General features: G+C 43.1%; 1 pseudogene; it reads left to right on the top strand.

Moving 5' to 3' along the window:
- Positions 1 to 1,310: 1,310 nt before the first annotated feature.
- LOC130016851 (adrenodoxin-like) lies at positions 1,311 to 13,333 on the top strand (annotated as a pseudogene).
- The last annotated feature ends 513 nt before the right edge of the window (positions 13,334 to 13,846 follow it).

The raw sequence follows: 13,846 nt of genomic DNA, 5'->3' as shown, positions 1-13,846 counted from the left end.
GAGATAAAAGAGAACACTAGGAAATGCAGACACATCCTCTGCTCATGGATAGGGAGGATTAAGATGATCAAAATGGCAATACTCCCCAAAGCACTGTACAGATTTAATGTGGTTCCTATCAGGATACCCATGACATTTTTCAAAGGAATAGACAAAACACTCCTGCAATTTATTTAAAACAATAAGCCCCCAGAATAGCTAAAGCAATCCTTGGGAAAAAGGATTTCTCATACAAACAACTTCATACTGTACTACAAAGCAATAGTAATTAAAACAGCATGGTATTGGACTAGAAAAACACCCGCAGACCAATGGAACAGAGTTGAATATTCTATCTCAGACTCTCAAATATATGATCACTTCATCTTTGACAAAGGAGAAAGAAATGTGAGTGGAACAAGAAAATCCTCTTCAACAAGTGGTGCTGGGAAAACTGGATAGCTACCTGAAAAAAAAAAAGAACTCTTATTTCTGTCTATCGCCAGGCACAAAAGTCAGATCAAAGTTGATTGAAGACCTCAATATCAGACATGAATCCATAAGGTACATGGAGGAAAGTGTAGGTAGAACCCTCCATGATATTGAAGCTAAAAGCATCTTTAAGGATGAAATGCCACTGACCAAGCAAGTGATATCAAACTTAAACAAATGGGACTTCACCAAACTAAGATGCTTCTGCACCTCAAAAGAAACAGTGACCAAAATACAGAGAGAATTCACAGAATGGAAAAGAATATTTACCAAATACCCATCTGATAAGGGCTTAATATCCAGGATATACAAGACAATTGTACAAGAAAAAAACTTCCAACCCCATCAAAAAATGGAGAGAAGAAATGAACAGAAGCTTCCTTAAGAAATACAAATGGCCAAAAGGCACATGAGAAAATGCTCCACATCACTAATCACCAGGGAGATGCAAATCAAAACAACAATGAAATATCATCTCACACCTCAGAGACTGGCACACATTCAATAGAACAAAAGCAACCAGTGCTGGCGTGGATGTGGGGAAAAAGGGACACTCTATCACTGTTGGTGGGAAAACCGACTGGTCCAGCCTTTTTGGAAAACAATATGAACATTCCTTCAAAAAACTAGAAATTGACCCCTCAATATCACTTCTGGGAATATATCCCGTGGGCACAAAGAAACACAGTAGAAATGACATTTGCACCAATATATTCATTGCAGCACTGTTCACAATAGCCAGAATCTGGAAACAACCCAAGTGCCCGAGAGCAGATGACTGGTTAAAGAAACTTTGGTACATCTACACAGTGAAATACTATGCAGCTGTTAGGATACCCATGGGTATGTACACATTTCCCTCATTAATTCACTGTCATAATCAACTACTTATGAAGATACTAAAAGCTGGACAGTTGCATGTATTGCTCTGGGGGCTCTGTAAGCATGAATGACATAATTTCTATGTTTTCTTTTGGGGGTGGTTGGTTGCCCCTGGTAGTGCTCAGGACTTCCTTCTAACTCTGCACTCAGATTACTCCTGGCAGGGCACAGTGGACCATGTGTGGTGCTAGGGGATTCAACACTGTTTGGCCCCAAGACAGGTATTCTAGGCAATTCTCTCTCTCTCTCTCTCTCTCTCTCTCTCTCTCTCTCTCTCTCTCTCTCTCTCTCCCAAGTAAAGGATAGGGTAGGTCAGGGTGACAGATCAGTGGTCAGGAGATCATGCTGTTCATATTCTGGGACCGAGTTCCACCCTTGTAGCCCCCTTGGGCACCACCAGCGTAGTTCTGCTTGCCCCCCAGTCCTGCCAGTTACCCTGGAGTCCTGACCAGCACCACCAGCTGGTCAGTGCTGCATTGCTTGACCTCAGTGCTAAATCATGGGTCTCACTTGCCAACTATTGTCAGGAGTGACTTATGGGACCCCAGAACACCTCGTCAGAGACACTGTTCCCCACCCCTTTCTACCCCAAACAATATGTATAGCTCAAACCTCCAACTATCCAGATACTAATGTTTACATATCTTTGGGGGTTTTGTAGGATCAATGATTTCTTCCATTAAGTGCTCTCCATAGGGCCTTGCCAGGCTTTTCTGTAGATTTTTCCCTGCAGTGATCTTTGGGCTACTGTTTCACATGACCATTCTGTTTCTCAGGTTCACTACTAGCTAGTCATCTTATGCAGACCAAGATTAGATTCTTTCTGGGTTTTAAAGTTTCTGAATAATTTTCATTTCTTTATGGTCCACGGAATAAGAAAAGCATGCCGATTGACAACTTGTGGAAAGGAAAGTTTGGAAGGGACCATACAATAATGGATGCTTGTGAAACCTGCACATTTATCTTGAGAAGAAACATGGAACTCAAGAGTGTAAGAAGAACTTCTGTGGAAGCCCAAAGTTTCTTTTGCACATACTCCACATTTGACAGATTCTTATTAGAATCCTTTCTTCAGCGTTGAGCTTGATGCCTAAGAGGAGGAAGCAACTGGCAGGGTTCCTGAGGGGAACAATGGAAGTTCCGAGGTGAAAATAAAGCTTCAGGAGGTTAAAGGGAAGTAAGTTTCCTTGGGAAGGGGAAGTTGAAAGCATGCGAGGAGCTGGAATGTGGGTGTTAACGGGAGTCTGATGCACCAGGTGGTACAGAAGGAAGATCCTGCATTCTTCCAAGAGATTTATTGGCTTGGGGCTTTGCTCCCAGTTCTTAGGTAATTGAGACCATATTGCATGCCCCCACAGCTTCCAGGGCCTCTGACATCACAGTCTTCTCTCCACTCCTTGGGACGTTCTTGTTTTGACCCCCCTTGCTAGGAAGGGGTTTTCCTTAGCCCTCTGATTCTTAGCCTTCCTTCTCTCTCTCTCTCTCTCTCTCTCTCTCTCTCTCTCTCTCTCTCTCTCTCTACCCCCCACCCTTTGATGAAATCTCATGACTTTTTTCTTTAGGTGGCTCGCCCCATATGCATACACAGCCACTGGTGACACCTCTCCCCAGGGAAGCAGATCACTGTCCTGCTCAAACCCAGGCGCTGTTTCCCACAGACTGTAGATGGAGATTCTGTGCGTGCAAAGCCAGGAGTGAGCCAGAGTCTATAATTGGGCAAAGAGGCAGGGAGCGACTGGGGTACATCACCCCCAGCCCCTGTCATTCCGAGGCAGCCCATCCCTAGTGACAGATGGTTTACAAGTGTGTGACCCAGCCCAAGTGGTGGGGAGCAGAGTGGGAATAGAGGAGCAGCAGGCTCTGGGAGCCCTGGGGCCATGGGGCTTGGCACCCACACTGGCCCTGGCCTCTGCAGCGCCTGCACCAGCTCTGCCCTGCACTCAGATTTTTCTTTTTCTTGCTTCTGCGTTAGGCATGACTGTGGTAGTCAGCGTTTATTTTGGTAATAAACAAACATCTGAAGGGAAATTAAGCTTTTTAAGAAGTTAGGTTGCTTGAGATGTTTTGTAACTAGGTAATTACATTTAAGACAAAAGGAGCTAGAGTTTCTTGTTTTTGTCCCACAGTATCTAATATTTGTTCCATAGAGGGCTATACCAGTTTGCGCTTCGTCTGGATTTGGTATGGAGATAAAAATCTGAAAACAGGGGCCAGGCATTGGTCCAGTGTGTGTGTGTGTGGGTGCTTGTGGTTTACTTAGTTCAGTCCCCAGCTCCCCACACAGTTCCCTAAGCCCTACCAGGAGTAAGTCCTGAGTATTACTGGGTGTGGTCCCCAAATAAACAAATAAGCACAAAAATAAATAAATAATGGAAGCAGGGACTGGAGAGTACAGTGGATAAGGCACTCAATCCTTAGCACCCTTGTGGTTCCCCCATCACTACCAGGAGTGATCCTTGAGCACTGCTGGATGTGCCCCCCCTAAAACAACAGAAAGCGAGGGAAGTGTGTGGATTGACTCCTAGTGGGCAAATCTGCTAAGTTATGATTCTTGGCGTAGTCACAGAATGTTAGAGCCCTTAGGTCTTTAATGATAATCTGCATCAGAGGATCCCTAATTTCTATGGTTTACTGCTCCCTTTTTGGGGAAAAAAGAAAGTCATTCAGCTCTTTTACAGAAATTTACCTTTATTAAGTGACAAACACAAAGTGCCTCTGGTTGTACTGAGACTATTGCCACCCCTGGGAGTCACCCATTTGGGGAAACACTCATCTATACCAGCCGTGGCCACAGAAGACAAATATGCTGAGCGCCACCAGGAGTGGTCCCTGAGCACGGAGCCGGGAGTTGGCCCCAAGCACTGCTGGCTGTGGGGCCCTCCCACTCCACACTCAAAGTGTTGAGACCTATGAGATATCTTCACACAGCAGCTCTAACCAAGTGTCATATCTCTCTGTCATTTTCTACTTCCTGTAGGGACTTTGAAATTTAAGAGACAGAGATTTAGGCAGCTGGTGTTCCTCTCTGAAGTCAAATACATCTGTTCATGTTTTTTTGTGTGAAATGTCTCGTGTTAACGTAAAAATAGAAAAGTTAGTTCATTGTTCAATAACTAATTGGTGCATATATATGTTTCTACACATACTTTGTATTTCAGTTCGTTCTTGGTGAGAGGGCAAGGATTGAACCAAGAGCCTTATGCAAACAAGGCAAGTAGTTTACCATTGATCAATGTCTCTGGCTACATTAAGAGAATTTAGATTAGTGAGCAGCAGGAACTAGTTGTCTTAAATATTGGGAAACTTGGCTAGAGTCAGGACTCAGTTCTAACAGTGGCATCATTTTTAGTTTATTCATTTAGCTTCTGAAGTTGAAGTTGAAGTTTGTTTATAGAGAGCCATGACTTATTCTAAGATTGGTTTCATTCCCACGTGTATAGTGCTTACTGTCTCCCAGTCATCACTGTAGGTACATATACAGGACACACTCATGTAAATTTTTGGTGGTGGTGGGGGGGAACTGAGTGGGTGTCCTACCTAGCAGTGCTCAGGGATTACTACCAGCTCAGGATTTGGGGACCCTTCCTGTTTGTGTTCAGGGGACCATACAGTGCTGGGAATTGAAATTGGACCTCTCGGTTCAGTAATGACCGAAAAGCAGTGGGTCAGGAGAAATCCATTTCTCTTTAGATGTAAAACCAGTGTGATTGTTTTGTTGTTTTAGTGTTAGGGAATCAAAGCCTTAGCCTCATGTTCAAGGCATTTTCTCCAGAAAACCCAGTGTAATTTTAAAGTGACTTATTTTATTCTCTCGATTACAAGGGGAGATCAGAGGAAAGAATATTAATTTTAATTAGGTGTAAGTTTGAGCGCTTTCAGCTTTCTCTTTCCATACACCATAGGACTTTGTAAGTTAAGTTGAGCACTTGAAGAGAAAAATAACTTTATAGTCATTGTATATGTTATTATTATACAAGTTTTAAAATGCTTACTTTCATTTAGTAGGAACCTGCCCAGCATCACCTGGGGGTGCTTACCTGACTGTGTGGGCCTGATATACAGTGGTTGGTCGGCCGGGAAATGCTGGGGGCCACTGGGCCACACTCAATGGTATTGGGAGGTGTACGGTTTGGACTTGAGGCTTTGCACTCCATACCCAGTCAGCTCATTTTTCTGTGTTATGTATCTTGGCTCATTGACTTGTAAGCGCTTGGGGTAATTGGGATTGTGTCTAGATGTTTTCTTTCACAGCACTTAGCCTCACACCATATTGGGGTAATATATGAATGTGATTCACAACCCTATGTGACAGGCATTTGTGTCCAACTATTCAGAAATAAAACCCTATGATTTGTGTATACTAATGTTGATTCAAAAATTTAGAAGTTACTGGATTATGTTGATAGTGTCTGTTACCTTTGTAGGTGCTTGTGAAGGAACTCTGGTGTGTTCTACCTGTCACCTTGTCTTTGAAAAGCACATCTATGAGAAAGTGGATGCAATCACGGATGAGGAGAATGACATGATTGATTTGGCATAGGACTGGTGTGTTCTACCTGTCACCTTGTCTTTGAAAAGCACATCTATGAGAAAGTGGATGCAATCACGGATGAGGAGAATGACATGATTGATTTGGCATAGGACTGACAGATAATTAAGATTTAGGGGGTTGTTTCACTTGTACAGGTAATCTGGGAAGAGGAAGTTCTGTTAGCTCATGTCTGAGATAAGCCCTTTGCATGTACTTATGCTTCCAGTCTGCAGATAAAACTTATATGATTTGAACACATCATTAAGAATGTTTTCATTGTTCCAAGTTTCATCCTTTGGAAATTTTCCTTTCTATTAAAATTAAAAACAAGGAGGTATTTGTTAGATTCTAATAAAATCTTCTAATTAAAATAAGTCCCTTTTTATTCCAGAAATTAATATTTATCAAAACTTCATGAGTTAGATTTATATTTAATACTTTTTATATATTCCTGAAAAATAGTTTGATAATTGAATGAAATATATTGGAAAAATTAACCTAGTTCAAAGAATAGGTTTCAGAGAAATTTACTATATAGTAATTTTGTTGATTGAATTATAATTGTATTAGGTCAGTTTATTCTTGTTATTAGTAGGTAGAATCAAACAGAATCAAAGGCCTTCTTTAAATCAATGAACGTTAAGCAGAGCGGCATCTGTAACTCCCGAGAAACCTCAATGAGCTTGGTTACCGTGTGGATATGGTCGATGGTGCTGAATCCTTTGCGGAACCCTGCTTGCTCACATGGTTGTCCTTCATCTAGTGTTCTGCCAATCCTATTCAGGATGACTCGAGTGAACAGCTTGTAGATGACAGACAATAGGCAGATCGGGCGATAGTTGCCAATGTCATGGATGTCTCCCTTCTTGAACAGTAGTACGGTCCTGCTGGTTTTCCATTGGGACGGAACCTTGCATTCAGACAGGTAGCGAGTGAAGAGCCGAGCCAGTGTATTGATGAGTACTGATGGCAGGTTCTTCAGGTGTTCAGGTCTGACCTTGTCTGGGCCGGGTGCTGTTTGCTTCCTTACCAACGAAATGGCGTGTCGGATTTCGGAAGGGAGAACGTTAGGAACGACATACCCATCCTGTGGAATTTGGTATGTCGGCAAGTGGACATGGCTATCGAAGAGATTTGAGTAGAAGTCATGGATAATCTTCTCCATTGCCGTTCTGGAGGATGTGATGGATCCATCAGGACGTCGGAGGGCAGTCATCTTGGTCTTATAGTTGGCGAAGGACAGGCGGGCCTTGCGAATACTTTTCCCGGCTTCTGCCGCATCTACCAGTACTTCTGCTCTTCTCTCTTTGAGGTCTTCCTTGATCGCATCTCTGCACTGCTTTGCAAGCTCGGACGTTAGCTTGCGGTTGCCTGAGGCATGCGCCAAACCACGCTGGCGAATTAGCTCAAGAGTTTTCGAAGATAGGCGACTTTTTGTGGCTATCTCTCTCTTGGCGTTCCTCGCACATTCATGGAGGTGCTGAACCAGTCGATCGTATTCCTCGTCAATGTTGTCAACAATGGCATCTTCCCATGTTGCCACAATAGTACCAAAGAGTTCCCAGTTGGTGGTCATTCTGGGAGTTCTCTTTTTGAACTTTGCAGCCCTTTCTCCCCGCTCTGTTAAGTAGAATTTTGCACGAAGGAGACGGTGGTCCGATCCCGTTCGAAATTTTGGGACAACAGCGACATCAGTCAGGCAAAACCGTCGATTGAATATGATGTGGTCTATTTCGTTGTGGAATCGTCCACCGGGAGACTCCCATGTCCATCGTTTAGATTCTGCCTTCTGGAACTGTGAGTTACCATGAATGGTCTTGGTCGACATGATGAACTCAGACAGTCTCTCACCCTGTTCGTTCCATTCTAGGCCATGGGTCCCGATGTGAAGTTCTTCAGCTGATCTTCTCGGTCCTATCTTGGCATTAAAATCACCCACAATGATCTTGTAGAAGGTGTGGTCTTCTTTATAGAACTTCTCTAGCTCCATGTAGAACTTCTCGATTTCTCTTTCATCATAATGAGATGTTGGTGCGTAGACAACGAAGATAGAAACTGCAGGCAGTGAGCCACATCTATTCAAATGTAAACGTCCGATTCGGGTTGTTAGGCATTCGAATGAATCAATGCTCTTGGCCAAGTTTGTGTTGACAAGGACACCGACGCCTCCAACACCTCTTTTATCGCATATTCCGAGGAACAATTCTTCTCCGGTGTCGAAGAAGAATTAAAGAAGGCCTTTGATTCTGTTGAGACGGAAGCGGTCATTGAAGCCCTAGCCAATCAGGGCATTCAAGCCCAATACATCAGGATCCTCCGTGAGCTGTATTGCGGATTCACTACCAGGATCTCACCATTCTACAAAGAAGTGATCGTTGATGTCAAGAGAGGGGTGCGGCAGGGTGATACCATTTCACCGAAACTCTTCAGTGCCACCCTCGAGAACATCATGCGACGACTGGAATGGGAAGGAATGGGAGTGAAGATAGATGGTCGGCAACTACACCACCTCCGCTTTGCTGATGACATTGTTTTAATAACACCAAACATCAGCCAAGCGGCACAAATGCTGGCCGACTTTGACCGTGAGTGTGGAAAGGTAGGACTACAGCTGAATCTTACGAAGACAATGTTTATGAGAAACAGCCTTGTTCCTGACGCCCCATTCGCTCTCAATGGAACGACCATCTCCGAATGCAACAGCTATGTGTACCTAGGTCGAGAGGTCAACATGACAAATGACCTGGCACCCGAGCTGCGCAGGAGGAAGAGAGCGGCTTGGAACGCCTTCAAGAACGTCGAAGAAATAGCTAAGAGGACGAAGAACCTCCGGCTCCGGGCACATCTCTTTGATTCCACTGTTCTTCCTGCATTAACATATGCCTCAGAGACCTGGGCCCTACGCAAACAAGATGAGAACGCCATTCAGGTCTCCCAAAGAAGAATAGAAAGAGCTATGCTTGGAATATCACGTTTCACTCAAATGAGAGAACGAATCCGGAGTTCTGACATCCGTCGACGATCAAGGATCAGGGACGCTGTCTCATATGCCAAGGTGTCGAAAATCAGATGGGCTGGTCACGTAATGAGATTTAAAGACGACCGTTGGACTAGAGCTGTTACTGATTGGATTCCACGAGATGTCAAGAGACCGCGTGGCCGCCCACCTACCAGATGGTCAGACTTCTTTGTCAAGATCATGAACGATCGGTTTGAGGCCCTCCATGTTCCCGGAGCGAAGAGATGCCATTGGGCTACACTAGCACGTGACAGGGACAAATGGAGACGTTACTGGCGCCCGCTCGAGCAAATCGACGACTAACGGGAAGTTAAGTGTGATTAAGTGATTAAGTAGGTAGAACTTCGCATAAAAGTGATAACATTTCTATTAGCCAGTGATATCATATCAAGAACTATGCTATATATGAAAGATACTATCTAGAGTTGAAGTTAGGGAGTTATAGTTGATTTCCTGTTTCAAGAGGCATTGAAGCCTTAATTAAGTTTGTATTTGGTGTTTTATTTGTCTTGGGGTCACACCTGGCAATTCACAGGTCTTTCTCATGGCTCTTGGCTCAGTAATTACCCCTTTTGGTGCTCAAGGGGAGCCATCTGGGATGTCCAGGTTTGAATCCTGGCGGGCAATGTGTAAGACAACCACTTACCCACATACTATTCTTCTGACCCTGTATTTGATGTTTAATTTGGCAACACTAATGAAAAAACATATATGAAAATTAATAGAATTAATAAAAGCAACCTTATTTCTTATGAATGCATAACTACAGCCACCTCTAATTTTATTGTATTGTATATATATTTTTTATGTATAATTGCTCTATTTTGTCTCTTGGGCCATCGTGATGTTAGTAGCTGTTCCTGACCTGTTGCTCTGAGGTTACTTCCAGCAGTGCTCAGGGCACCATGTGAGGCCAGGTTTCAAGTCTAAGCCCCCTGCATGCAAAGCATTATTCCAGCCCTATGACCATCTCTATGACCTTGCCATTGTTTAAATTTTTTCTTTCAGCCCTCTAACTTACCGTCTTATGTAAGTGTCACCAAAAACTTTAGGTGTCTGGTAAAGAATCACTTCTTTTGTAGTTCATTTTCCTCTTGGTGAAGGTAAGACTTATCCCAGGAAGAGGAACTGAGGGCATCGTTATCTTTCTAGCTTCCAAAGCAAATCAGGTTCTGGTTGTCATTACCCCCCTCACACTTTCTTCTTTAGGTACCATGTTTCTCATCTCTATTTCCGCCCCCAAAAAATAGACTTGGTGATGTGTTCATTTGGTTCTGAGAATTGTCTGCCTCCAGGAGGGGTAAATCATAGTTGTTTGCCCTATACATTTAGAAAAAATGTATAGGTGTTTGTAATAGTTTGTAACATTGCATTCTTAGGTAAGGAGCATCAAAGGAAGGAGACAGCTGACATTAGGAGAGTTTTGAGAATGAAAAAAGATTTAAAAATCTTCTTCTAAGCTGTTTTTATTGCTTAAAGAATTCAGATTCTCTTTCATCCCCCAAGTGGTGCTCAGGGGCTCCAGGGTCCAGGAGCTCTTCCCTGTAATTCTCATCCATCAGACTGGTGGTCTCATGCTAGGGCCCAGTCTCATGCAGTGCCACTTGGTTCCTGTGGTATTGGGAGGCCACATGGTACCAGGGATTTAATACATGCATGTAAGGGTTCCGGGGCCGAGACCTCCAAGCCTACTCGAATTGGAGTCGAGCATCTTCCACCCAGATCCTCCAAATTCCAGTAGGCGGGGGTCACACCCACCACCTGGCCCCCTGGCGCCGTGTAATCCCTCAGCAGCCAAGACTCAGAGACTATAAAATCCAGATTCCAGAACCGCGCGGCCGCAAATGCGGCCGCGCGACATCTTATCAGAACTTTTTTTTATGACATCTTATTTTCTCATTACTACTTTGGACAAACTTGCAGGCTATCGAATGTAGCCTGCCCACAGGGCAGAGTCTGGCAAACTCCCCGTGGCGTACCAAATATGCCAGATACCAGTAACAATGATGGGTCTCATTCTCCTAAATAGCCTTGAATATAATCTCAGGGCTAGGATGAAAGAGATGTTACTGGGGCCTGCTCGAGGCAATCGACGAATAACAGGATGATGAAATGAAATGAAATGAAATGTAAGGCATGTGCCCATGCCTCTGTACCATCTCACAGCCCAGAATTCAGAGGTTTCATTTCAAAAATGTATTTGGAATTTTGGAAGGCCACACGTGGAGGTGCTCAGGGCTTTCTACTGGCTCTGTGTGCTCAGGGATCACTCCTCATGGTGCTCAGGGTAGTATATGGGGTGCCAGGGACCAAACCCAAATTGGCCATTTACAGCCCTATCAGCTGGATTATCTCTCTGGCTCCTGACAGAATCAATCAATCAGAGGACAGACAGCATGAACAGCTTGTTATAGGATTTTGTGCTTTATTTTCTTAAACATACATACATAGATTTTGTAAAGATTTCTTCTTTGGGGAAATGTTTTTACAGGTAATACTTGTAAAATACTCAGAATGAAAATAATTTTCAAAGTTAGTATTTGCTTATAAATTACTATCTCTGAGGTACTGTCTCATTCCAAAATAAAGAAAAAGGAGATTTGTTTAGTTCATACTAAACACATAAAGTGTTGTGTAAGTGTCTTTAATTTTAAAGATGCCATATTTTTTGTTTTCTATAGATGTACTGAAGCTTGGTTAGTGATGGATTGATGGTACCATCTATGGCATTGAGAGTACTGGTTACTTGTCTGTTATCCTCAGAGCAGAGCATTTCTTGCCTTTCATTGTAACTCCAGTGTCTCTTCACAGTAGGATGTCACCAACTACCTGTGAAATTTATGTTGATAACTTTTAGAAATTTTCTGTGAATCTATATTGGATGATTGGCATTGCTCTCAGCTACCAATGCAGGAAAACTGGGTCTGATCCCTAGAACTGGAGATGGGTGAAAAAAGACCTACATGCCTTCATTGGTGTTCAGAGTTGTCTTTGGAACGTAACCTGGCAGTTTTCTCACCCATTGTCCCTTCTGCCTTTGTTTGCCTTTCATAGAAGTCAGGCGAAACACATGCAGGCCTCATATGCAGGCCTTCAATCCTGTTATCTGTACCTAAGAGCCTTTCTCCTTATGTCTCATTACATGTTCATAAGGCCCATCCTTGAAAATCTGTTGTAAATACCCCCGGAGTGTATTTTTTTTCAGACCCTTGGAGGTTTTCTGTATCACAGAACATCAAACCTGTGTCACCTGTGTCACAGTCTCACATGTTAGGTACCTGGCTATGTCTCATAGTTCACTCCTTACTACTGATATTAGCAACTAATCCTTGCAGCCATCCTGAGGAACCTGCTTCTTGGCCATCTGTAGGATGAGGTCAGGAAATGAACATTTGGTGGGATTCAGAAACTTGCCTGTGAACATGTCATGTTCAGTCCTGAGTTCTGAACCAGAGGTCTGTTTGACTCCACTCCCAGCACCCCCATAAAACACATAAATGAGAGGGGTTCAGAAGGGTTGAAGTGAGTTGCTCTTCCTTTTATGTCAGCCTGCTAACATACGGTGTGAAGCCTTTGGACCCTCAGTAGCCTTGATGAACATGTTGTTGACACCCAGACCACATATCTCATCCAATAATACAGTTCAATTGCAAGGTAACTCTAAGGATGAAACACTCTTGACTATAACGTGGCATAAAACATAACACTTCATATAAGTCATGCATATTGAGTTATGAAGACTTACCTAGACAGGGATTATCACTGTTAATAAAGAAAAATAAAAAGAGAATAAAGTTGATGGTCATTCTCCCAGTAATGACTCAGTTGTACTCTCTTAGTCACTGCTGTCACCAAAAAGCAGCTGTTCTGATGAAACCCCTTAGTAGAAAATAGTAACTGGGGGCTGGAGCGATAGCACAGTGGGTAGGGTGTTTTGCCTTGCACGCGGCTGACCTAGGTTCAATTTCCAGCATCCCACATGGTCCTCTGAGCACCGCCAGGAGTAATTCCTGAGTGCATGAGCCAGGAGTAACCCCTGTGCATCGCTGGGTGTGACAGAAAAGAAAATAGGACCTAAGACTAAAATGAAGCTTTTTTACACCTCTTTTTTTTTTTTTTACCATTTTTTATCCTCTAGTTAAGAGTTGGTTGTATTTATTTTGATGTAATGAACATTTCAAAGATAGATAAATACCTTACTACTTCGTAAGAAAATGTCCTAAAATTCTGCATTGTCTTGTGAATTTATATACTTAATACTGAACCTTCCTCCCTACCCTTATTTTAGATCCCGGTTGGGCTGCCAGATCTGTTTGACGAAGTCTATGGACAATATGACAGTTCGGGTACCTGAAGTTGTGGCCGATGCCAGAGTGTTGATTGATCTAGGCAAGAACTCCTAAGCCAGACTCAAGATGTATTTTCAGGAAATCGACCTATTTTTATTAATATTTTTTTAATGTTATGAGATCCTGGAGGAATTGTTTTTATTATATCCAGCTTTATTGCTTTATTTCACTTTGTATAATGGCTTAATTTTGTAGTTTTGAAAGTCACGGTCCTCCCGTTGTTCATCGATTTGCTCAAGCAGCCCAGTAACGTCTCCATCATGAGACTTGTTACTATGTTTTGGCATATCGAATATGTCACAGGTAGCTTGTCAGGCTCTGCCATGCGGGTGAGATACTCTCGGTAGCTTGCCGGGCTCTCTGAGAGGGGCGGAGGAATCGAACTCGGGTCAGCCATGGTGGCCGCTTGTAAGGCAAACACCCTACCACTGTGCTATCGCTCCAGCCCTAGTTTTGAAAGTATGCACTCTTTATTTTTGGTTCCATTATAAAAATCATCATACATTAGAAAATAGTTCTAATAAAATATTAGCATATTTTACCTTGTTTAGAAGATTATTTTCACATAATTCTTAATCCTGCTCGCCTATAAGA

The sequence above is a fragment of the Sorex fumeus genome, unplaced genomic scaffold, assembly GCF_029834395.1.
Source record: "Sorex fumeus unplaced genomic scaffold, SorFum_2.1 ptg000169l, whole genome shotgun sequence".
Classification (NCBI taxonomy): domain Eukaryota; kingdom Metazoa; phylum Chordata; class Mammalia; order Eulipotyphla; family Soricidae; genus Sorex; species Sorex fumeus.
Note: the sequence above shows the minus strand (reverse complement) of the source record. Positions and strands in the feature narration are given on the sequence as shown.